Source organism: Aythya ferina (assembly GCF_964211825.1).
Source record: "Aythya ferina genome assembly, chromosome: 3".
NCBI classification, from domain to species: Eukaryota; Metazoa; Chordata; class Aves; order Anseriformes; family Anatidae; genus Aythya; species Aythya ferina.
In genome coordinates this window covers 42,972,643-42,998,233 of record NC_140298.1, presented here as the reverse complement: position 1 = coordinate 42,998,233, position 25,591 = coordinate 42,972,643, and the positions used below count along the sequence as shown (strand labels likewise).

General features: G+C 47.7%; 2 long non-coding RNA genes across 4 annotated transcripts; one reads left to right on the top strand and one right to left on the bottom strand.

Annotated features, from left to right (window-relative positions):
• LOC311434016 lies at window positions 1-13,114 on the top strand. The gene is made up of 2 exons (XR_014691204.1): window positions 1-324; window positions 12,172-13,114. It is a non-coding gene; the product is annotated as an uncharacterized lncRNA (long non-coding RNA).
• LOC311434015 lies at window positions 13,106-25,591 on the bottom strand. 3 transcript variants are annotated; one of them, XR_014691201.1, is made up of 2 exons: window positions 25,425-25,591; window positions 13,106-14,409 (listed from the first exon to the last, which is right to left on the bottom strand). It is a non-coding gene; the product is annotated as an uncharacterized lncRNA (long non-coding RNA). The 3 variants fall into 3 exon arrangements; XR_014691203.1 differs by lacking the exon at window positions 25,425-25,591 and adding an exon at window positions 22,210-22,522; XR_014691202.1 differs by lacking the exon at window positions 13,106-14,409 and adding an exon at window positions 24,379-24,883.

The window sequence follows — 25,591 nt, the reverse complement described above, 5'->3', positions numbered from 1 at the left end:
CACAGTCTGCAACTGGGAGCAAGGACGAGCAGCAGGAGGCTGTTTTTAGCATGCCCTTGGCTCTGCTCACAGCTGAAGTGTGCTCAGTAACCCGTCCTGCTAAACAGGCTGCCAGCCGCTGTTTGATTTGTGATAGAGGCAAGGCAACGCGCGCAGTGAGTGTACACAGCGAGCTGCAGTTTATATTTGGAGGACATTTGCCATGGGTTGGTCTGAGGGTACGGACCCAACAGAAGAGTTGCCAAGTGATAAGATCAGAAGTGCATTTACAACCATTTATGTGCTGTGGTGAACGTGAGGTATTTACTCCACTTTCCTCCACAGGTAAGGCACCTTTCTTTTGCCGTAGGGTAAGGTTGTGAACATGAATTATGACCATAACGTAGGTGACAGGCTTTAAGTTGACTCTCTAGGCTGTTCATGGCAGGCTGCTCATTTGCCCTTATCCTCTGGAGTCCTTGAGTTTGATGCTAGGCTCCTCTTGCAGAGTAATTTGCATTTTGGTGTATGTTTCCAGGAGAGAATAATAGCATTTCACATGTGTAAATGACTATAAAGTGCACCAGGGAAGGGAAAATTAGACCTTTATCTTTTGAAAAGATATCCAAAAAAAAAAAAAAAAAAAAAGAGGCAACTTTGGACTGGAGCCAAAGGATATTTCCTCATTTTCAATCTAAAATACTAAGAGAATTGCATTAAAAATCATAGTTATGGAAGCAAAAAGGTTTAGGTAAATTTATGTTGCTAAATATTCAAAATCACCTTCTGCACAAATTCTTATCCCTACAAAAAAAATAAAATAATGCATTCATTTGAGTACGCAAAAGATTTCAATTTCCATTTATTGTCAAGGTTGAGAGGTTTTGAATAGGACTCCTGGGGAAAAGGGCAACTTTACTATTAAAAATGTAGTACTTTATTGCTTGAAAGTGATTTCCAAATACTGACTAATTCAGCCGCAGAATAAGACTGTAGCACAGGACAGCTGTAATTCCCCTTGCAATTCCCATTCTATAGTTGGGAAGCTGAGATGCAAGTGTTGAATAGTTTCTTCAGTGCAAGAGTCAATGAAAATGCAGGACTTGGACAGGAATCCCATACTCCCAAGTATGAACATGCTACAAAGACTCCTTACAGGTTATCAGAAACTTTCTGAGATGCATTCCTGCACAGAAAAAATTAGTGACGTAATCTTCTGTAGCCTTTCTGTAGCACACCAATCTCCTACATGCCAACAGTTCTCCAAAATATAACCTACAAATCAGTTTTCAGAGATACAGGTACAACAAAAGCCACTTGGCAAGACAAATCCTTTGCAATAGAGCACTTGCTGCTTCTAAAGGGTGATTCTGTTCAGCAGTTAGAAAAAGAATTTTGCCCATCTCATGGGATGATTAAACATCATTTCCTATACCTAAGAACAATTTCTCATCATCTGCATTCCTGTGCAGTTAGAACTACCCAAATTCTGCTTTCTGGTAGTGAAAGGGTGACTAACTGTCTCAGGGGGAGGAAGAATGGTTTCTTCGTGACTCATATGGACCATTTGGATTCAAGTGGTTTTATTTATTTTTCCGCATTAAGAAAAAAAAAAAAGTCACCCACACAAAAGCTGTAGATGCCCAAGGAATCCATTTGAGTGGCTGAAATCCATTGCTTCCCCTCTGTTCATGGAGAAGTCTCTGCCTAGTGCCTGAGCAGAGAGAGGTTTCTGTGCAATAAGCTGCGACTCTTCCTAAGTCTGAGAGCCTAAAAGTGCCAGCTGAAGGAAAACTGTGGCCCCAGATGCACTTCTATGAGGAGAAAAGGTTGTGTACAGCAGATCTGCAACCTGCTGCCTGTCTTCCATATGCTTGACAATTTGGAGGATTCAGCAAAAGTCAGAGTTGGTCCAAGAATCATATTTTTGCTGAGCTTTGAAGATGAAGTCAACCTACAGTTAAGGATGTTGTGATTTCCTTCAAAACCAGACCTGCCACGTTATATCAAGACAAAAGTGGTGGGATATATACAGTTTACCATGTAACTCTGCGGCTGAGGTGAGCCATCAACTATTATTATGTCAAGCTGAGAAGGAAAAAGGCCCAAACACCTTGAACTGGTCTTTAATAGTGAAAGATATTTCTGCACGTGAGTGTCACTAGGGAACTGGCTCTGAGGCAATGGGTTTTCTTCAGGAATAGGGAGGAGTTTTAAAAGAAAGGTCCACATATAAAATTCATTTTTGATGGCTCTGAACCACAAACAGGTTCTCGATCTGAGCTAACAGGACATTAAGGCTTCGGTTGGCTTCTGATGTGAATGAAATGTCTGGACCATTCAGATAAATTGTGTCTTTCTCTATGCTCTTCTAGAGGTAAGAGGTTGGCAGAAACATTTGTGGTCTGAATCAGCAAAGACTCACTAGCCCGAGACAGGAAAGTGACTACTATAAAACAGGACCAGAGCATACTGAATTACGTTTCCACAAGCATTACTTTTTAGTCAGATACAATCTGAGTTTGAGTTACCACCACTTACATTGTGCAGAGAAATAGCCAAGTATGGCTCTTGTAGAATTGGAAGCGATTCCAATGGTTTCACCGGGATGAAAGCTACTTATCACGTACTTGGATTTGATTAAGTGCACAAAACATTGATGAGCATTCTACAAGGAAAATGCTTAACAGCATTACATTCTTCTGTCAGATCTATGATGAGGACTTGATCAAAGTTGTACATGCTTAAAAAAATGAATTGAAAGAATGTTCCTTAACAGGTAGACAGTATATTAATGAAAGAGTTTTCTTCAAAGTATGCCAGAGGAGAAATTAATTACTGGGAGAATGGGGGAAGAAAAAGATCTCCACCTTCTGCAATCTCAGAGTACTGTGCTATTTTTGCCCCTTGAAATCTAATTTCCATGAAACATTTCTGCAGAGCGTATGTTTTCTGAACATGAATTCCTTAGAAGACTTGCTAATACGAATGCCGTAATTCCAGACTAAAGAGATAGAGCCCTGCTCCAAAGGGCACTTTGACTGGAAAAGATCATATCTCAAAGGGAACCTGCAGCTCATGCCATGGTATTATAAGTACCCACTGCCCAAGTGGGAGTCAGACTGACAGAGGGAGGTGTAAACTCCCTGAAGGTGGATGATGGGGAGGGTGTATATTATCTCCAGCAGCATAGGCTGAGTTTATGCCCAGAATATAAATACAGTTCCACTTTGATTTTAATGTCCCCTGCTGGCTTACACTGATGCAAGATTCTGGTGTAGCATCATGAACAGCATTTGCTTGTAGCTGGTTTCATTCAGTGGCATTTACAATAATAACGAACTGGCTTGCAGAGCATTTCTGTATGTGTATGCTTTGAGCAGTGCTACTTAAGGCTCCCTGCTTCTTCAGCTCCCTTTCAATATCCTTTTTATCCCATCTGCAACACTCTCCCTACCTCCTCCCACCTAGCAGACAGCAGAAACACTTGAGCTTTTCCCAGCCAACCTCATTTTCAGAAGAATGAATGTTTCAGATTGGCATGCCGGGACTGGGTCAGCACCAGTGAATTGTCCACCTGAATACATCACCAATGCTGCCCTCAGCAATGGGCTGTGGGTGAAGTTCTGCCCCAGGAAAGAGGGATCTAGGCTCAGCAGCTGCTTCTGAGACCTCCACAGTGGTATCACCGCCAGTACGACCTCTATGGCTGCTGCTGCAGGAGATGCTGCCTCCCATTCTTGCATGTCTGTGGAGCGGCCCAGCTCACAGCCACTTTGGCTTCACTCCAGGAAGATTTCTGCTAGATACCTGTGGCAAAGAACACAACTCCCTGGGGTTTTATCATTGCCACCTAAAGATGGAGAGAGATGCACGGCTGAAGGCTGTTTCTGTCACTTGTTTTGGGGTAGGGTTGAACTCATGATCCTGTCCCAACACCGTCAGCCTGTGGTGCCATCCCATGCATTCTGCTTCTGGGAACGGAGAAGAAGCCAGCATAGGGGGATTGGTGTATGTGCGTGTGAAACATCTGCTCATCACCCCGTCATCCCTCACTGTTTAAATGCAGCACTCCTGCATATACATGAGGTTTGAGGCTGTCAGCATTAGCCAGTCTTCTTCCCACAGGTGGGAGCCCTTCTCTGGCATGCGCAGTACGGGAAAAGCTATAGAGGAGGCACCAGTTACTGCAGCAGGTAGGTGAGGCAGCCCTCGCTTGTGCCCTGATCTCTGAAGAACTGCAGGCCAAAGGAAGGAGGAAGATATGTCCTCTCTAATGCTACTACAGCAGTGAGAAGAAAACAGAGTTTGTTGTTTCTTGTTCTCTGTTGTTGATGTTACTCCTGGCATGAACAACGTGATGAAGCTTGGGGCCACGCAGGGTGTTTTAGTTCTTAGGGGAAGCTGTGACCAACCACCAGGTCTTTGATAGATCCCTGTTTATCTGTCAAGGCCAGGGAAAAGTCCTGATCCCTGGACACTCAAGACTCAAACAACAGGAAGTCATCCTCTGCACACTACAGCCGTGGCTGAGAAAGTCCCGTGACTCTGGCATTTCTTTCAGTGCCAGGCTCCCAGCAACTTTCCAAGTGCTGCTGAAGACTTTCTCTGCTGCCTCCAGTTCTGGCTTCTCTGGGCTTCCTGCTTTCCTCTCCTCGGCACACACATTCCCTCACACTGTGCCCTGAGCGTGCCCTCCACTTTGAGCAGTGATCACTGCTATTTCAGGTTCAGAGGTACCCAGAGTGCTGCCTCCTTTCTCCTTTTGGGCCAGGGAGGGAACACCTGTGATAAACCTGTCCAGCTTCAACTGGCTGATGTGCTGTGTCCTCAGACGAAGCCTCCTGCCAGGCAATGTCCTACCTGGTTCCACATCCAGCACTGCAGGGATGAGTCACCAGGCGCCAAGGCCCTTCACAGGCACATTTCCACCCTGTCAGCAAGCCACAGCTCAGGTTCTCGTTAACATTCCCAGGCTTGCAAATAACCACCACATCCTCTCTTCGGGAACAAGTGACTCGGTGTGTGGGTTCAAAGTGGCACACTCAGAGGCTCCCCAACGGCTCCACACACAGCAGGACTGAGCCCAGGAGCTCTGACTTGCTGGCAGGATGGTGCAGAGGGCCTTGTACTCAGATGGCTGCCTTGTTCCTCTACGGGAGGTCCCTGTTCCCCCTGCAGAGACATCTCAGGTGACCCTGAGGTGGATCCTGGACACACAAAAGCATGAAGGAGAAATGGGTGGAGAACATGAACTGACTGGGAGCCAACTTGGGGAGGGCTGCAGGGAAAGGTGGAAGAGAGAACCAGATGTCCTGAGGACATTGTCCCCCTCACAGGCCAGAGCCCTCAGGGAGACCAGAGCCAAAGTGACAGCGAGGCCTGCACAAAACACTCACAACAACATTTCTGAAGTCTTCAAATGTTAAGCTCTCACATTTCAGTCTCTTGCAAACAAGCTCATTCAGAGACACAAGTTGTAAAGTGCTGGGGGAAGGCTGTTGGAAAATAGCATTTCTGAATTTCAATGGACTTTCGAAGCAGACTTGCTGTCAAGCCAGACTCAGACCTTTCCTCCACTGGAAGATGTGTTGGAATGAAATCCGGCTGTCATACAGGCAAGCTGGGGTGAAAAGGCCTCAAAACCAGGAACGCAGCCCTTAGCTTCAAGACTGCCCACCAAAGTACTTTTATTTTTCTTTTCATTATTGTTTATCTCAGCTATTAACATTCTGCTCATACCTCTATTAGCATACAAACTGGCCCTGTCCCTTCTTTTAAATCTCTCTGCAGAAACAAAAGAAATACTCTTGCTCTCAGTAAATACAGCGGTGCAGGTGCTCCTTGCAGATAAGGTAAAAAAGCGACTTCAAACATTAGTAACAACTTATGAAAGCCACAGTTGAATTTTTAGTAGCTGAGTACCACAAACAAGTCCTGGGATATGAGTACATATTTCATATTTGTCTTTATTCCAGCACAAAAATCCAGTTTCGGAGACAGGCTAAACAAAGGGATTTCTCCGTTGTAATAAAAGACAGCGCTGAGGTTATGTTCAGGTCTATCAGACACGAGCATCTGGTTTGTTTTGCGTTATGAGATCAAGCAATATCAATGGAGGTGCCCGTTCTGGGGCGGGCAGCTCAATCCCGGCAACAGCAAGAGGCCACAGGAGAAGCAGACTAATTTCTGAAAAGACATAAAAACCCTCGCTCCAAGTCACTTGACACCTAGGCCGAGGTAACGATCTGCGGCGGGGTACAGACATGCCATGGCCGCCAGCCAAACCCCACACATCCAGCCCAGAGGAGCAGCACCGACGACACTCTCCTCCTCCATCCCACCTCCTCCCTGCAAACAAGGCAAATTGCATCGTCCTCCAGCCCACTGCCAACGTGCTGTGAGCTCTGCCGAGGCGTATTTCCACGTTGGCGGTGATTGCTGCAAGGGGACAAAGCGACAGGGCTCTGCGCAGCCTCCTGTGTGCTGCTGGCCCCTCTCAGCCAAGCTCTTCCTCCAGCACCAGCCAAATTTTTTGGCATCCAAGCACCACAGGCCACACGCGGAGCTGGCGGCTGACACGATCTTTCCTCTCAGGTTGGGTCCCAGGCGGAGGCCAGGTTTTCAGAAATGATCCTGCTGTGGAAAACTGGCTCTCGCCACCCCTGGCTTGCAGGCTCCACGTCCCCATTTCCCAGGTCAGGGGCTGGGAAGCTTCTCTGGTGATTTGGGGGTAGGAAAGCTTTGTACAAAGCCATCTGCTTTGAAGTGCCTACCTTAGGGCAATGGGGAACGTTGTCCTGTGAACGACTTACAGCACTGGATCCCTATATGGTCCCTAAAGGCAAATGATCAGGAATTTTTAAAACTAATTAGCTACGATTAAATGTTTGACATTTGTGTCAGCCCTGTCCACTGAATTATAGTTTCCCAGATCTTTTATGTGCTGCAGTTGAATTTCCTTTTCAATATCAAAGAGTGCTTTCTTTTTTCTTCATAATATATTTTTAAGAGTGACAAGAGATCGATAAAAACGTGTAATTGAGGGATCCATAAAGCCTACATAATTTAGCTCCATATAGCATGCTTTAATAAAACAAGACACACCAGTTGGTTGGTATGCAGGCAGGTATACGCATCTTTGTCTCTGATTTGGTTTATGTTAGGCTTTGTTCTTTTAAACACTGACAGCTATTTAACACTTTATTAGGAAAATCAAAATTTAATTAAAACACTGTAATGCGAGGTTCCCCTCCTCAGCTTAAATTAAAAATAATGACCTGTCCCCCTTTTTTTGGCTAGGAAAAGAAAGAAAAGGAAGTGTTGATCATTCCCCATCCCTTGAATTTATGGGTATTTGTCACAGTTAAACAAACAAGCAGTGTTTTTCTATAGACTCCCCCTTATAGACTCAGATGACTGTGACAGTCAGCAGCCAACCTCAATTACAAATAACTTTTGGTTACTTCATGTTACTATGCCTGGAAAAGGGCAAGCTGTGAAGCCACCCCAATTCTCCCTGTAGGGCTCCCCCTCTGCATAAAGGGCAGAGCCACCAGCTAGACAAGGAGCTCACGGCTGCGTGGCCACTCGGCAGCAGCTCCGTGTTAAAAATCAACCAGCCACACGAATATGTCACTTGATAGCTGGCCATGGTCACACCAGGCCAGTAGAAGAAGCCAGGGGAAAAGTTTCCTTCTGTAAAAGTGAGTGGCAAGCTGCTGAATCACTCTGGCAGGCAGGAGTCAGCATGTCTAGGGGAAGAGAAAGTCAATGTCTCCTGCAGGGAATATTAATAATAAAAACCAAAGCAAGGACATTCAGGACTCGAAAGGATCTTTACATTTAGTAAAAAACATTCCAAGAGTGGCTCCACGCACAAATTAATATTTCAGGAACCGTAAAACAATATTCATTTTATATTTATGATACAACATCATTCATCCACCAGGGTTTCAAAGTATTTTACAGTCACACACCAAGAAAGCATCTCATTTGCAGTGAAATGCAGCTTCCCTGTCATGGAAGTAAAGCAGTTGACAGAACTGCCTAGGACACAAGGGAAAAAATGTTGCCATCAAGGGAATTTGAGAGAGCTCACTAGTGCTGCTCCTGTTTTTTAAGCCCAGGATGGGCCTAAGTAACTGCAGAAGCTGGGCACGTGGAGACGAGACAAATGGAAAAATTGGGTACAGCAAACACAGATGTATGTAGAAGTTTCAGACAACTCGTTGCTGAAACCTGGCCGGTCCTGTTCAGATAAATAAAGATGTAATAATTTATGAGAAATGGATTTTATTGTCCTTTCCTCCCAGTCAGCTCTCTGTTAAAACATTGGCAAAAAGACTTAGCAGATCCAGGAAAAATCCACAGCTGCAGCATGCAAACCACTGGGGAACCCTGTCCCTTGTGGGGCCCATCCCCACTTAAAAATTGGAGTGGAAGCCTCCCTTTCTTCTTCTCTCAATCCCTGTCAGCCCTTCCCAAGCAGAGGAAAAAGGATGCAAAGTTAGCGCTTGTTTACTGGGGACACTGAGTATTCACCAGCCAATATATATTTCCACCAATGCTCTAGGTTGATTTTTTGCAAATACTGCAGTCAACTTCATCAGTAACAACCAGAAATACCCTTCAAAAAGAAAATAGAGAATGCAACACCTCTGCCACCAAACTAAATAATCCTGTATGTATAAATATTCTTAAAATACAGGATTTCTATCAGATGCAACAGAAGCTGTGATAGGGGATATGCTTTGTTACAGCCTGATGTAGATTTAAACTCAAGTACTGCACTCTCATAGACAGACACCACCCCAAATCCAATTTTCCTCTCAAAATGGAAGTGCAATAAATAAAATAGACTGCCCAAACTGTCTACATAAGTCCCATCAATGCCATGTTTTGGGGTTGCTGTTGCTGTTGCTCTGTTTTGCTGGTTTGTTTGTTTCATATTTCAGTATGTATATGCACGCACATACACACATGGTTGAAATATGAATTTATGTTCGCTCAGGGACAGAGCTTGCTTTTGGTCTCTCTGTGAAGACTGAATATTTTTAAAATAATCATTAGAAAGACAGAGAGAAGGGGAAGGAAAAAAAAATAAAAACTATTAATTTTCATTTGGAGAAAGCTTTAGCTCATTAACAGGGCTTGTCTTTGATGCAAAAGTTGCTAGGAAAAGGAAGCACAGAATGTTAGATGCAGTTTGCCTGGTGCAAAAATGAGCATAATTTGGCCAAAACATGTATTTTACTGGGCATCAAGGACTATTGATTGAGAGCATCGCAAAGGGCACAAAACCTTCCGTAGCTCTGTAGCAACACTGATACCAACAAGGAGGGTTTTCAGCTGAGGCATGCAGTGTTTTGCACAACCCCTTCTCACTGCATATGGCATTTCAGATGGCAGCTGTGACTTCCCGAGAAAGATCTTGGAGCCTTCTAGGTCAGCAAGTCAGGTGCCAGCACTGTTTTACAAGCAGCAGGGCCCTGTCGGTGCTGCCACCAGTAACCTGCTCTCCAAAATCCCTCCTTCGCCTGCAGTCCAAGCACTGCAGTGGGCTTGCTGCCTTGCTCGTGCCTGAAACTGCTCCTAATTTTACGCCGCTGCTCCTGTCTTTAAACATACACTGAAGGCACACTTTCTGCAAACGCATCCCCCTGCACCTCTGTGTGTACACTGCATCGATAATGTGAGTGCTGTGCAAATGCTTGCAGAGCAGAGCGGCGTATTTGGTGTAAAAATATTTAAGAGCCAAAGGTGAGTTAGAAATATATCACATGTGCTTTCCAGGGGAAGAGGTTAATTCAGCAGTTTAGCTGGGACTGTGCAAGGAGCAGAGAGAGACTCCAGCTGTATCTGCACTCCCTGCAAGGTTGTCTGTTTAGCGGTATCGCATCACCCCAGCAAATTTCCATTGGCTACTCATGCCTCGGTGCTTAATATTATTTCCAGCTTTCTGTGAAAATAGTAACTTTTGGTGGGTGACAATGTGTACAGTAAAACTTGTAGATACGAGAAAAAGAACTGCAAATGGTCTAGCTCATATTTTAGTTCCAGCTCCCGAAACTCTGGTAAATAGCATGAGCAAGCTTTTGCCAGATCAACACTGTGATGCTCTGTTAGCGGGGTGCTTGCATTTATCGTGACTCCCCCCTACACACACACACACACACATACCCAGGCACCTTCTGTAAGGTGGGTCTTTTAATTCAAACACGAAAATAATTTTAAAGCAATCCACTGCCACTCTATTACGATTATGTTCTCTGCTACTGAATCTAAGCCAAGGACTCTGGGGACAGCAAACACATTAATGTTCTTGGAAAGTCATTTAACATATGTCTCTTTCCATTTAAACCCTGCTGATCACTCCATGGATTTAATTTTCCCAGCCATAAAATAAGCCTATGATATCTAGTTACCTGGTTTGTGGATAGAGATGTTTGCAAGTAAAGGACTTGAAGAGTTAAGTAATTAACAAAGAAGACCTTCACCTGCCACAGGGCTCACCGTCTGTGTGAGGACATGGTGTGAAGACCAAGCTGAGCAGCTGAGACGAGCGCCTGGTAGACCGGCTTACGTGGCCAATGAAGACAACTGCAGGCACAAGATGGCTGTTGAAAAACACTGTGGGTGAATGGGACATCGCCCGTGCTTTGTGGGATGAAAGCATGAGGCAGATGGGATGCGGTGGTGGGAAGAGCACCGTCACCCTCTGCAGCACCGTCACGAGGGCTTGGGAGAAGGCGTGACACCAAGGAGGCCCAGGGCAGGGCACACAGTGGGGAAGGAGATCAGAAATTTGTGTTGACGGATGGTCAATCCCCTATCACAACACTATTAAAGCTGACACCACCTTCCACCCTGGATTCAAGCACCATAACCCAACCACCAGGCATCTCTCCACCCCTGGCTGCTCTCAGCTGACGCTTGTTGGAGGGCAGGGATGTCTCCTGTGCAGATCTGTGCTGCTCCCCTCACAACCACAGAGCCAGTTAAGGACTGCCTCTCAGTGTCACGACTCAGACAAAAATCAAGAGGCCACACTTCAGGCTAAGTATCTAATTGCATTTTCATTCCCCGGTGCTTAATCATCAGTAAATACAGGAATAAAACATAAAGGGCAGCTCTGACATACCCGAATAGCTCCCTGCTCTGGTGCTCGGTCTGCGTACCAGCCGCTCTGCCCTTCCCTCCCCCTCCTTGGCCAAGGTGTCTCTCCCTCTTTTAGGGTCCTTTTTCAGGACTTTAGGACCTTAGGCACATGCTTCCCTCCCTGCCTGAGGCTGTCCATCGTGCACAACCACTGCCAGAGGCTACAGCCCAGGTTGTTTTCTTGTCGGGCTTACAGAAATCTCTCCTAAAGCAGAGGACGAGAACAGCTCAGCTCCTTCACACCCTTGCAGGGCAAGGAGGCTGTGTGGGATTGCTCAGGATCAAAGGTGGGTTTGGTGTGGGACTGGCCACAGGCAGGGCTGGTCGCAAATGCAGATCCCAGCACAGATTTCTGGTTATCCAACAAGTACTTGTCACGTCCTGCAGGATGGGTATAGCATGTGGCAGCCCAATTACAGCACGTGGAGCAGGAGGTGGCTGTGCCATAAAGCAGTAGACAGTAATTAAAATTAGCCTGGGGGTGAGGGGGGGAGCACCGAGGGAGAGACTTTAACTCTTCCTTTTCTTTATTCTGTTTCCTATGTTTAGTTCCTTTCCCATTCTTTTCCTTGGCTCCTTTTGTTACTTTCCCAATCACCACGCCACGCTTTTGCAGCCCGATATTTTCCCTGTTGGCAGGGAAAATCGCCCTTCCCTCCAGGCAGGGGCAGAGATGCTGGAGGGCAGCAGCACGGCCCCCTGCAAGGCAGTGACCCCACGAGGGCAGCCCCAGATGCCCCGCAGGCCCTACGAACGCCTCCCAGCCTCGGAGCCTAACGCTGTGGTAATGCCGCCTGTGGTAACAGCAACCCAGCGCTCCCCGTGAATAATCACAGAATTTATTTATAGTGACAAAACGAGAGGGCCTTTTATGCAATATTCACTAAGGTTACCCAGGTCAATAGCAGCCTAGTCAGCGTGACTCATCCTGTGGAATTAAATATTTTATACATAGCACAGTTATCGGCTGCGTCTGGCTTGCCTTCCAGTAACTGCCTTGGTCTCATTTTCCCCTTTTTCTCCCCAAAACAGAGCAGAGAATTCAAAGCACCCCGTGTGGTACAGCATCTGGTTCTCCTTACTCGATGTCAGACAAGCGATCAAAGATGCAGAAGGAGTGCTTGCACTAACGCCGTCTCTTGAAATAGCTTTGCCTGGTGATCTGTAGGAAATAATGGCCTGCGTGTAGGACGGGGCACCCTGCAGGCTCCCAGCCACTGCGCGGGGTCAGGTCGGTGCCGCTCTCACAGGAGGGTTGCTCCAGGGCCCAGAAAGCTGAGCAATTCATGCAAGGTCACCGAGAAAGCTGAAAAGCAGGGCTGGGGACAGAGTTTAAAAGCTCTAAGTGCAAGACCCCACAGGGAAATTGTCTGCAAGCTTTCAGGGTTCAGACGGCTGAATGGAAAGCGATGCTCGCCGGAGCCTTTTGCCCTGCCCTGACACATGCAGAAGGAGCTGAGCCTGCGGGTCCTGCCCTGCTATCCCAGCACAGCTTCAAGGGAGACGTGTGAGAGCATCCCCCACCAGCAGTGTGGGTGGTGCAAAGAGCAGGTGGGAATAAAAGTGTCAGGGAAACAGCGCTGATAGGGCTGGAGGGCTGTCTGCACCTCAGGCCCAAGAGCTCTGCAGCAAAAAGCTCAGGCCAGTTGTGGGAGGGGATCCAAGCAGAGCATCAGCGGGGTCCCAGCCCCACAAAGACCCCCAGAGCTGTGCCCATGGGGTAAGAGTCACCGCACACATCCACCAGGCTGAGCAGGCACGGGGCAGAAAGCTCAGCAGCTGTGGGGGCAACACGAGCTCTGCAAGTGCTCCTTAAACGTGCCACGCAGGAGGCTTCCCGAGAGTGCTCAGAGTGAGGGCTGGGGCCATTATTCCCCACTGACATGCGACTGTGAATGTATTTTCATGGTCTCTTTCTTTTTTTTCTTTTTTTTTTTCCCCTCAATAAAATTGGCCAGAAGAGCAATTACATTGAGACAAGGACTAAATTGTTTTGATTTAAGCCGTTCCCATTTGGAAAGGGGCATTACTGGAACAATGGATATAATAAAGCGATACTTGTTTACATGACTTTTCCATTAGCAGAGGAGAATTTGTGGGAGGTGTAAACTTTTCCAGACATTCAACTCGAGCTGCTTAATGAAACATTTTAACTAAAGCATCAGGATACGTAAGGGTGATTTACCACAGCTCATTGCTTCGTTGGGGTGGCGCAGAACGTCCTAAAAGAGTGTAAGCAACTGATCCCATAGTCTCCTTCTGCACATCTGGGTACTTAGCAGGTCATGCAGACTTCCCTGCTCTGTTACCCAGCTCCAAGCCCAGACCTCGGTCACCATCTCCAGGCGGTCCACGGCAGCCCCACCACGTCTGCTGAGGGAAGCAAACACTTGGCTCAGAAGCCTCTGGTCACGGGGCTGGGTCCTTCGAGGGCAGCAGGGCGCCTGTGTTGGTGGAGGCATCATTTCTGTGTCAATGCTGTGCAGACGGCAGCAGAGGTCAGAGTTGGTCGGGATGCTCCCGTATGGTCCAAGCATCAGGAAGCGCCGCGAGGAAGCATCTCTTGCTCTGCGTCAGGTATCGATTCATCACAGAGCTGCTGCTTGTGTAATTAAGTCCCCAGAGCGGATAAGGGAGAAAAATAACTTGGGAAAAGAAAAGTATCAATAGCCGCAGCTGAGAAGCTAAAGGGTTTTATGGATTCAGGATGCGGGAACAAGCACCGTGAGCTTCTCTTATGGAGAAACAGACATTTCTTACACACACACACACACACACACACACACAGCCAACACCCAGAGGTCAGATTATGGTCCCAGCCATTTCAAATGGAGTTGTAAACGAGAGGAGCTTGTACCCTGAAGTTCAGCCTTTGGGCATATCTTCAGAAATGCTGGCTTTTGCTGGGGAAATACTGAAATTTCACCACGCACAGCAGCAGCCCATGGCCATGGGTGGCCCCGCTCTCCTGGGAAGGGCGAAGGGGCTCTGCTCCAGCACTAGGACACGTTTCAGACCCACCGAGCTGAAGTTCTTTGGGCCTCTCGCAGTTTTCCACTACTGTAAATTTCTTCCAATAATGAGCTCTGACTGCATCACCACCAGGCTTGAAATTTGTGTGCATTTCTACCCTAACAAACCCTGCTCTGCCACACAAGTAGCCCGGCAGCACTAATTGCTCCCATTAGCTAATAGCGCTTGAATCATCTTTGTGGGTCAGCTGTGAGTTTGTGCACATGACATCTACGCGTGGCATGGGAGAGGAGGTCCCTGCAAATACAATTAAAGAAAAGAAAAAACATGAAAGAGCAAGCAACACTAAAGAGAAATGAAATATGAGAAATACAAGTGATGAGGTGACACCGGGGTGGCCAATGCAGCCCTCTCAATTTTGAAGGACCTAGTGACCCCACGGTTCTTGCATTTGGCCCTACAAAACAGAGAAACTCTGCCACAGGAATAAATCACAAGTGCAGCAAGCTGTCCTAGGAGTAAATGTACGAAGAGCTCAATTTGTCCTGATGGATGGATAGACAGTGTCACAGTTCACTTCATCTGACAGGACTAAGATTCGTACACAGCACAAATTGATTCAGAAAAGAGAAGACTGCCATGTGCTATTACCGTTACATTTGATCTTAATAACTATGTACTATAAGCAGATTTTGGTGCCGGGCTTCTTCAAGGAGAAAAAAAAATACTAAAAACAACAACTAAGAGAAGCCCAGTGCATCTGTACACAGCAGGAATCGAGCCCCCTGAGCACGCTCCTGTTGAGAGAAGATTATGATGGGTGGGAAGAATCACGCTAAATCCTGGCCCATTTTCCCCCTTTCGTCCCCTCCCTCCACCCCCATCATTGCAGTGTTTGGTACTCCTAGAGGCTCTGCTAAATGCAAGGGAAGGGAGGCACATAGTTTGTGCTGCGTGTGAATCCCAACGCTGTTACAGCTGTTAATTCTTCTTCTCCTGCCCTGTTTACGGAGCAGTTCTGGTTTTGTTTACCCTCCTGTCACACGAGGCAAGCAGGACTTTAGGATTCCTATATGCTCTGGCCACTTGTCACGGTTTCTTTGCCTGGACATGCAGAATGGCTGCATCCCCGAAAAAGGGGGATTTAAGTGAGAAGAGGTATCACTGCAGAGTTAATGCAAAGTAGTTAACCCTTCTTTTGAATAGGAAAAAAGGAAAGAAAAAAAAAAAAAAAGAAGGGAAAAGACGGCGTTAGCACGGAGTTACAGGTTACATCCCTCGTTCCCTTGCCCACCACACGGCACACGAAATGCCAGACAAAACATCTCCCAGGTCCCACAGCCGGCAGTGGCAGCTGAGTGCCGGGAGACGTTTCGGGCAGCTCAGGAGAAGCCGAGCAGCCCGGCACACCCTGGGCTGGTTTCTGTCCTCGGAGAGCCCACCCCGGCCCTGGCTCCTTGCCCACCTCGCAGTGCAACGGGATCCTGGCTGTGCCACTGCTGGTCCTTTTGCTGGGAGTAGAGCAGCCTCCCATGAGGAGTGGGGGGAAAAAAAAGACATATTTGTTTACATGCGATCGCTTACTGAATGTATCTGCTTTTTTTCTTTTCTCATGAATGGCTTTTATTTCTTCTTGGGTACTTCCTGCCAACTGGAGCAGAGGTGAAGGGAAACAAATCTAATCCGGGTGTTAGCAAAAGTCACCCTTTGCAACCAGAAAAGCCATAAACATCGTCCTTTTCCCTTTTTCTTCCTTTTCTCTTCTAAGCAAACAATCACATGCAATCCACCAGGGAGAGTGATTCACCATAAAATCTCTCTGTTTAATCAGCATGCCCAAGAAGATTGTCGTCTTCTTATAATTACGTGGAGCACACAAGTTCGAAGCCGTGCTCCCTCCCAGTCCGAGTGAACCGGGAGAGGAATCCCTTGGAGTCCCACACCCCATATGTGACGGGCAGCCTCATTCCCTAGTCACAAAGCCAAAATTAAATTCGGTGTCATTACCGCCAAGGGCAAGCAGCCTGACACCAGATTATCAGACTCCTTCCCACCTCCCGCTCCTCTCCTCGGCCTGCCACTTGTGGGTGTATATACACGTACACACTCTCTCTCTCACACACACACACTTAGCCCAATTTCCTTATCTACGTGATATATCACCACTGGATTTTGACAGCTATACAGGTAGGGGCTGTGAGCTGAGAATCTTTATGGAGAAAATATTTAGCTGCGGCGTGTCAAGATAGAAGGCGAGGGAATTGGAGCAACGTAATGAAGAGAACGGCAGCAAATGAAAAGATGGAGTGGATAAGTAAAGAAGAAAGAGCCTTTAACAAAAATGCACAACAAATAGAGGAATGCAAAAGATTGTTTCTATGGCAATGTAAGAAAGACTGCAAAACTGCTGTCTGCAAGCAAATGTATTTAAAATGAAACATGAGGTAACTGAGGTAACAGAGCCTGTGTCACTGATGGCAAAGTACTTTAGCAGCAGTGAGCCTCCAGCGTCCCCTTCCCTTCCCACTGGCTGCAACACGAGAGCACGGCCACCACAGCTCGGTTGGGGGACTTGTGGCGGTGGCCCCACAGCTCGGGTGGCCAGGCTGCTCCTCGATCCTTGCCAGGAAAAGCCACCCTGCCCCTTTCTCACCCACGCCTCAAAAAAAAAAAAAAAAAATACACGTCCCTGGAGGCCCCCTTCCCGTGTGTGTACCTGAGGTGTCAACTCAGCAGCTTCAGCCAGTCCCCAAGGGATCCTCACAGGATGGGGCAGCCTCTGAGTGGGACCGGTGTCACCTGCTGAGCCCCCTCTTTCTCCTGCCTGAGACCTGAGGCAGGCGCTTGCTGGGGCCGTGAGGCTGTGTGCGCATAACGTGCCAAAAAACAAACCCCATTACTTTGCGTATAAATTGACATGTCAATTAGAATTCATTCTTAGGTCAAATTGGCTGAGATAAAAGCTGAAAATAGCGAGGAAACGAACTCAGATATGTCTACCTGTTGATGAACCTGTTCCTAATCCACTGCAAGGAAAAAAGAAAATTAAAAAAGAAACCTGAATTTCCTCTACATGACCCCTCTCGCAGAGCCCGTTTGTCTGCACTAAATGCTGCTGGGGGGGGTCTAAAGCACAGCAAGGGGGCTGTGGCAAGGCAGAGGATGTAAACAGAAGAGCAAAGAGATTACTTCAACACAAATTCTTATCAGTTTTGCTATTCAGTGCCTGTCTTTCAGCTATGTGGCATTTCGGCTCCCGAAACTCTATTATGCCCTATTTATATCCATTTTCTGAATGGTAAAAGCTGTAACCTAGCATCTCGGGCACTGGGCTGAGGCTTTGAAGAGTTGGGTCTGGCTTGTCACTGCGTATGCAGCCATAGCAATGCCTTTATCCAAAAATCAGGGATAATACATCCCTGCTGCAACCAAAGCCAGCTTATGAGATCCTCTTGTGTGGGCCCTTTAAGTGCCGAGGGCTTATGCTGCTGCATGTATTGCCTTTGAATCAAATTCAGGTTTCTTTCAACATGACAGCTTATTTATTCTTAGCGCTCTTATTTGTGCTAATGCCACTGTCATCTATCAAAATGCAGCTGGTGTCCGCTGTATTTCTCTGGTGTCAACCTGAGGAAAATAGCAGTGAATTAGGCCCTCTCCCTTCAATTAGCCACCTTTGTTCCCGCAAACACTCTGCCTGGATGTGCTTCCCGCTATACTGACCGAGCTGCGGAGCCTTCCCGCTGCAGCCCCTCTCCCCAGGCTGTACAGACACCACTTCTGGCTGCCCACGGTGCTCCTTGCTGCAGCACGACCAGAGACCGATGGCATACACAAGGAAAGGAAGAAGTGCTGGGGCCTGAAATACTCTGAATGAGTGATCCCTTCTTTGATTTCTCAGTCATTCAGGCTTTGCTTCACCTGTGCGTTCAGCAAAGCTACCCTCAGCCTGCTGTTAGGACGGGCTGACAGGCACCTTTCCTGCTCACAACAAACACCCAGACACAGCACATCCAGAAAGACATCAAACTCTCCTTTCCCATCCCCTTCAAGTTCAAGGTTTGTTTTTTGGTTTTTGGGGGGGGGGTTCGGCTGTTGTAATCACGGCCCGTGTGGAAGCAGTCTGCCTGACAGCCTTGCTGACTGAAATCTGCTGTTTATCCACAGAGCAGGAGCGGTTTGTGCTGCTGAAGCTTTCTTATTCACATCACCTACATGCCGCGAGTCTGCTTTGAAGAGGCACCTCTAGGGGTGAAAGCATACTTCTGTCTCTAAGCTAAATTCAATCCCTGATCTCTTTGCAGAGACTAACAACAAGGGAGACATTTGGCATGATTGATGGGAGCCAAATGAATAATTCATGGCAGATCATTTATTTTGATGAATTTTAGCCTCTTTTTCTGTTTGCAAATTGTCTGCGAGTAGCTTATGAACATCTCAAATGTATATGGGATTTGAAATTAACTGCTGGATACTTTCCGGAAATAATTCCTAGCCAGCAGATTGCTCACCAACCATTCAGGGGAAGCATTTGAAATTTCAAATTCCAGCCACGTCGATTAGCTTTGATTGCTCTCATGAGCCAGAAGCTCATCCACAACACTGGTGTAAATGCAGAGGAACTCCGCTGACTATGCTGGAGCACGACTGCAGGTTTACTTTGGTGCTACCAGCCTCAGAATCTGCCCAGAGAACATTTCTGTTCTCTAGGCAGGTAGCTAATGTTTTAAATCAAGTGTCGTCAGTGACCGGGAAAGGAGAAAGTAAAACAAAGTAATTATATGTTTACATTTCTTTTCCATGAATCACAAAATATTTTGCTCCAGTAACTCTCCCTGCCAGTAAATACCCATATCTTTAACATGCCTGGCTATCAGTCAGACACCTGTCATTTCTTACCTGATGCATTTCCCATCAGTTACCGTGACTTTCCTCCTTCTAGAAACCCATTAAATGAGTTTGCTGAGGCAAACCTAGAACTAGACTCCCCATCAAGCTCTGTTTTATGCCGGTGTTGCCAGCTGAAGCCAGTGGCATAATACTGGTGGGGTACAACGGGGAACCATACTTGCATCACACATGTCACAGTGCGCGCTGGTCTCTTTTGGTGCCTAAAGCTGCCTGGGTGCAGGGCCAAGCTTGGCACGGTGCAGACTTCATGTCCCGATGACCCAGTGGACCAGGCGCCTGGTACAAGGCATAAAAGGGTGCCTAATGCTGTTGGAGGGGAAACACCTCTGCCTCCAGACCCCAAATCGTCCTGACTGGGAGGAGAAACCGAGTTCAGAGGGAAGGCAGGGAGGGGTGAGGGACAAGCCGTGTCTGTGACTGACAGGATGAGGCTGAGGTGGTGTGTTTGGGGCCAGGACTAGATGTGGCTAAGGCAGAACAAGGACAGAGCACCAAATTCAGGAGCAGTAAGTCTGGGGGAACCCAAGGGACAGATTGTGTATTTTGGGTGGAATATCTCAGCTTTGCAAAGGGCGATGCAGTCTCCCGGGGTGACAGGAGGAAGGAACTTTTGCTTTAATGTTTTAATTAGTCTTTTAGTAAAGCAGACCAAGAGAGGGCTGCAGTTAATGGAATGCTATTTTGGGGAAGCAGAAGAGAGAGCTCCTATTGGACTGGGTACATCTGGATACCCTGTCATTCAGTGAATGCAGTGTCACCTGGGCCCGGCAGTCCCTGTGCCAGACTCCTGCTGGTTCTCTGTGGACCACCAGGTCTATTTTACACAAAGCAATGAACAGCCAGGCAGGCAGCAGAACCTGCCACACAATTCACATCAGACATGCCAGCAGTGAAAGACTAAGGCACCCAGCCCCTGAGCAACAGTTGTCACTGAGAAGCAGGCAGGTAAGAGCCTTAGTTAACTGAAAGCTGACAATCTGACCGAAAATCCTCTCCAGTCGGGTTCTCTGGCTTCAGTGAGGCCACAGCTACTCAAAAGTCAAAACACACTGCTCCAGCCGTGGAGACAGAGTCCCGTCTGAGCTCTGAGCGACAGCTGCGTGTTTGTTTCCTCCAAACCTCTCTGCAAACACAGCACAGGGAACATAGGAAGCTCTCCACCGATGGCAGCCAGCAACTAATGCTGCTCCTTCTGTACCTTTTCCCACCTCTGCCCTTGACCCTCACAATTACAGACCTCTGCTGGCCTTCTTCCATCTGCCACAGCTGCGTTTCACCACGCCTGCTGCAGCCTATTTGTTTTCTCACCCCGTCCCAATTGCACCAGAATCCGCAGGACGCCGGAGGAGGAGGAGGCAGGTGCCAAACACGAGCGCCCTTCACTGGAGGGCTGGCATGGGTAAAGGCAGGACGGGGGTGACATTTCCTCACGGCAGAGCCTAAGCTGCGTGGCACTGCTGGCCCACCCCGTGCTTGCGTGAGCCTTTCACTGAAAAACTAAGCTTGTCATTGCTGAAGGCTTTTTGGCAGCCAAGTCTTAAATATAGATTCTAATCACAACTGCACATGCTGTACGATCAGCCCCAAAACTGATTAACTTTTACATAAGCTTATGTTCAAGGGGCAATTCAAGATGTGGGAGCTGGCACCGGTTCAGGGCCTGAGTTGGTGTCTCTACGCTGCTCATCCCATAAAAACAGCGTACTGCATGCTTAAGGAGAACCAAATTATATATAATGGGAAATTAAGACGAACAACCATGGAATAGCCTTCATAAATTAAGTAGACCATCAGGCTGTATTACATACACGTATGTATGTACATATAGTGTGATGGAATGAACCGCTGTGAAAATGCTTATTTTACTGAACTCAGCCTTCGTGTGTTTTATTATTCAGTAGTCTTATTTCACCAACAGGGGGGTTTTCATTTCATTTTGAGAAAAATGCAGGAGGGAATAATAAACCACTTCAGTCCATATTGTTCCTGTAGAAGGAAATGGATGGTGTGGGAAAAGGAGGCATTTGTCAGTGGATGTATCCAAACCCATCACGAAGGTACATAGCTCTGTGAGTTCAGCTCAAAGACATTGCAGTAGATGTCTGTAACACAGCTAACATCATAAGGGACAGCAGTCGTACCTCAGCACGTAAGCAGGTCTACAGCCAAGGTCCAGCAAGAAAATTCCCTCTGGAACTGAACTCCAGAGAACTCTGCACCTCCACTTGAAACGCAGTCAGAAGACAAGGAGTTTGACTCGATGGCCATTTGCTCTGTTCTGGTACTTTAATTGTGCACTGTGAGTTTCTGGTTTTCCTGAGCAAATGGACATTATTTTCCATGCAATCTTCCATGCAAAAATAATCCCTTTATGGGTCTGTAGTCCCCACTGGTCGTATTTCATATCCCAAGCCCCCAGCACTTTTCACTGACTCCTGGTACACTGAAAGTGAACTGTAAGGCAGCTAGTGTTTGAACAGCTGCCAGGAAGCGCTCCTACTCACAGGGCTACTGGCTTTCTTTCCCAGGCAGTGGGTGCTTCATCTTTAAAATCAATCTGATGCATTGGCACAAGCCCAGCGAGTGTTAGTCCATCTGCTGCCTAACTCTCCCGGTTTGTTTGCAGAGGCTTGCCATCAGCTGTTCAAATCCCTCCTTTTTCCCCTCCAAGGAATTTCCTTCCCCCCCTCCCCCCCCAACTCTCCAGGATCCCAATAATCCCCACTTCACTTTCTCTCTCTTAAGCAGCCTCCAGAAAAACATGGAAAGGAGCTTAGGAGCACACGGTGCAATTAACACTACTTCTAATTTAGCTGGCATGGTGATCACAGTACAATGGGGTGGGTGAGGCGGGAGAAACCCAGGTCTCTGCGACAGTGCTTGGCACAGTTAATCCCCAAGCCAAGCATTATTTCTCCGTGGGGAGAGAGAATAGGCTCCCGCTCCCCACACTTCCCTCCCTCCTGTTGCAGTTAACAGCAGCCTACAAATCATGCCTGGTAAGAGACCAGTAGAAGACCCCATTGATTATCTGCTGCCTGCTCTTTTGGTGCATGTATCAGGAATGCAGCTACTGCAATTAGCCAGGAGAAGGGTCAGGAGAACGACCAGGGGCTGACTAGCTATGAGACAGGGTATTTCAGCCTGGGACCGTGGGGAAGGTTATGTTGCTGCTGTCTACAGTACCTTGTTCTGTGGCTGTTGACTCCAGTCTCTGAAGCCTCAGGGGACACGCTTTTCACAGCCCAGTGTGAGCCTTGAGTCGCCTGGAGAGGGACTTTCTGGGCTACCTGCAAAGGGTGTTGAAGTGAACGCTGGGCCCAGTGTTGAGCATGCCTCAGCAAAGGCAGGAGGGGAATGCCAGCCACCTGTAATTTCACCTGGTTGAAATCAGGTGTCTGATGGAGGCACAGGGCCCTGCATCTACACTTCACACTCCTCCTCACCACCCTACTGAGGCCTCACCTAGGGAGGAGACCCTGCCCCAGCCACCTAACACCTAGTGCTGCTCAACTTCTCCCTGGCATCCCAGCTAGCTGCAAGAGGAGGACCTCCTGCGTGGCTCGGCTCACCCCTGCCTGACCTTTCCTCCCAAATTCCCCTGGGAGAAGCACCAGCCCATTTCTCCTTCCCTTCTCAGCGCAGAGCTGAGGCCACCCCAGCATGGGCAGGCCCTGACCGCAGCCCCACGGGAGAGTCGCTTGAGGATGGCGCTGGCTTCCCTTTGCTTTCTGGCAGGAGGAGGGCTTCTCGGTGTCAGGAGCACCTCCCCTGGGGCACAGGAGACACCGGGTAGGCCAGGGAAGGCCTTTCCAGCGTGTATTTTCTCTCCCTCCCCCCTCTGGTGCTTGTGGCAAAGCTGTGTGACACGGTGCTTTGGTCCCGATTTGCAGTGCTCCTGCTGCTCCGGCCCCGAACAAAGGCAGCCATTCAGCCCCAGCCACACAGCGGTTTCATGCTACAGATGAACATCTACCATTGTCGCCAGGACTGCAGCCCAGAGAAATTAGATGCAAATTGTCGTTGTTCCCAAGCACAGATCCCCACTTCTTCAGCACCAGGAGCCTAACAAACACCCTCTGTGCTCCCCATTTGTTCTCGGCGTATCACCTGCTTGTCAGCTAATGCTCTGCTAGGCTGTGGATTTAGCCATGGGCACAGGCTGGTTGTGTGTAACAGCATACAGATACTCTCTTAGGGTTGTAGCTGCGTATGTATCGTGTACAATGGGCATGTTTCAAAATAATAATAATAATAAAAAAATCTCAACCAGGGGGTCAGTAGGCAACACGGGTAAACGCAGGAGGTTTCCTGTTCGTGAGGGAAAGGCATCGCTGCTTCAAAGCCTGACCATCCACAGCTGCTCCACAGCTGGGGCAACGCTGATGCTGTGCCTCCAAATCCTGATGCAAGAAATCCTGCATCTCCTACCACTGTCTCTTGTATCCGGGAATAAGAAGATAGAATTGATCCAGTGAAAGTCAGGCTGGAGATCAAAGAAAAATTTCCATTACATTAGCCTTCAAATGTGGGAAACAACTTGCTGAGGATACTGAGAATGCTCCATCGTTTGGAGCACTTAATCCTAGGACAAAGGAAAACAACACAGAAGGAAAAACCTTTCTGATGGTACAGGTGAGACACTACCCAGTTTACCAAGACACTTCTAACAAAGCAGAGGCACCCATCCTGTGAGGACCCAGAAAACACAGACCCCAGGACCCACAGAGAGCTCTACCATGATCAGCTGGATCTCCTTCAAACACAACCTGAAGCACACCCTACCACAGCGCCCTCTCCTTCTTTTGGCTGGATCACAGATAGTATTGCAACAGTTCAGTCTTGCAATAGCAAGGATGGGCCTCTCAGCCCCCAGTTCAGATAGGTGAGTTGCTATAGCTCACATAGTATATCCGCTGAGCTGCACTGGCAGGCCGCATACACTCCTGGCCTATCGCAGAAGTGAGATAAAATGTATTTGCTTAAATCATTTTCATTGAGGCTTAAGTAAATACACTTTGCCTTGTATTTGGTCACTATGTGCTTGCCCGTCTGAGCCTCCAGCTCACAGTGGTTTGTGCTGTAACATCCACAAATTGCAGGTTGGAGCCTAGATGATAATAGTGCTGAAGGCCGCGATGTTTTATCAACACAGGACACATGACCTGCACAGACCTGTCAGCTAGGCCACCGCTTGCATGGTTACATCAGGATTATCAGCATCTATCTGATCAGCTCTACCACCAGCCAGCATGTGCCTCTGCACAGCACCAACATTCAGGTCACCAGTTATGCAATTTGTGAGCAATGAGGCAGAGTAATATCTGATATAGAATAGATGAACCTGCAATTGGCTGATGCATAAAATTAGCTTTATTTAAAATAGCCAAATATGGGTTTTCCCCCACATTTAGAAATCTGCACATTAGCTTATTGGCTTCCTCACACACACAGATTCACTCTCCCAGCACACTGGGGGAAAACTCCATTTCCATGAGTCAGTTCCTGTAGGGAAAGCACAGAGCTGGATACTCCCTTGCCAAAAGGAAATGATTAAAGCCATAAATCAGCCAAAACCATATGGCATCGAACTGTTGGGGTCCATTACCCTCCCTCTGTTAGGGTAGGGCAGGATTCTTGCAGATGTTGAAAATCTCTTGGCTTCCAAAATGTGGATTAGTCCATTTGTTCAATACTTAGATGCAGAAACACCCAACCCAAGACAGGAGGAGCAAGATGATCAGCACAGTAGCATGGCTTCATGCAGCTGGCATGTGCAAGAAAAGCTGTCACCAGACTGACAAGTGGCAGGGTTTATGCTTTGCATGATGCTGCAGAAGACCCATGGGAACTGTTGCCACTGGAATTGAAGAAGGTGAGGGCATTTCAGAAGATGTGCATTGAAAACACAAGTTGAAAATATGTGGGACATTTAGAGCAAGTTAAGCGGCTCAGTGATTTGCTATAGAGCCTGCCTTCCCCTCAAGTGTCCTGATGCACCACATTAATTTCTCAGTTTAACATCTCAGAAACCTGAGAGCTATTGACACAGTTGCCACATCGTACTGAGGAGCATTTCACATGAAATACCAAGCTACAGCTTTTCTTTTCTTTAACAAACACAATAGCCTGCATTTCTGGAACCCACGGAATGTTGTACAGCAGGCAAAAATTATTTCTGTAATCGGTATGCAAACAGAGGAAGTGCACGAAGGGGTGAAATACTGCAGATGCTGGGATACAGCCCTTCGCAGGGAAGATAAGCGGCCTGCCAGAGATGACCGTGCCCAGCACCAAAGAGTAGAACCAGGACAAGATAAAGGCTCATGAGCCAAGGTATCCAAAAAAGCTGAGGACAAAATCATCTCAAGCTTTGGTCAAAGAGCAACAACAGACATTACCTTGTACAAGGCCACAACACAAGGAGCCCACACTCACTGCATCCCAGCTCACGCTGCAGTTGCTAACAGGCCACAGCCGAGCAGGGCTCGTGTCCAGTGCTAAACATCTTGACAGGGAAGAGCAGTGTGTCCTGTGGGAATCCAGGGCAAGGAGAGTGGAACCACCC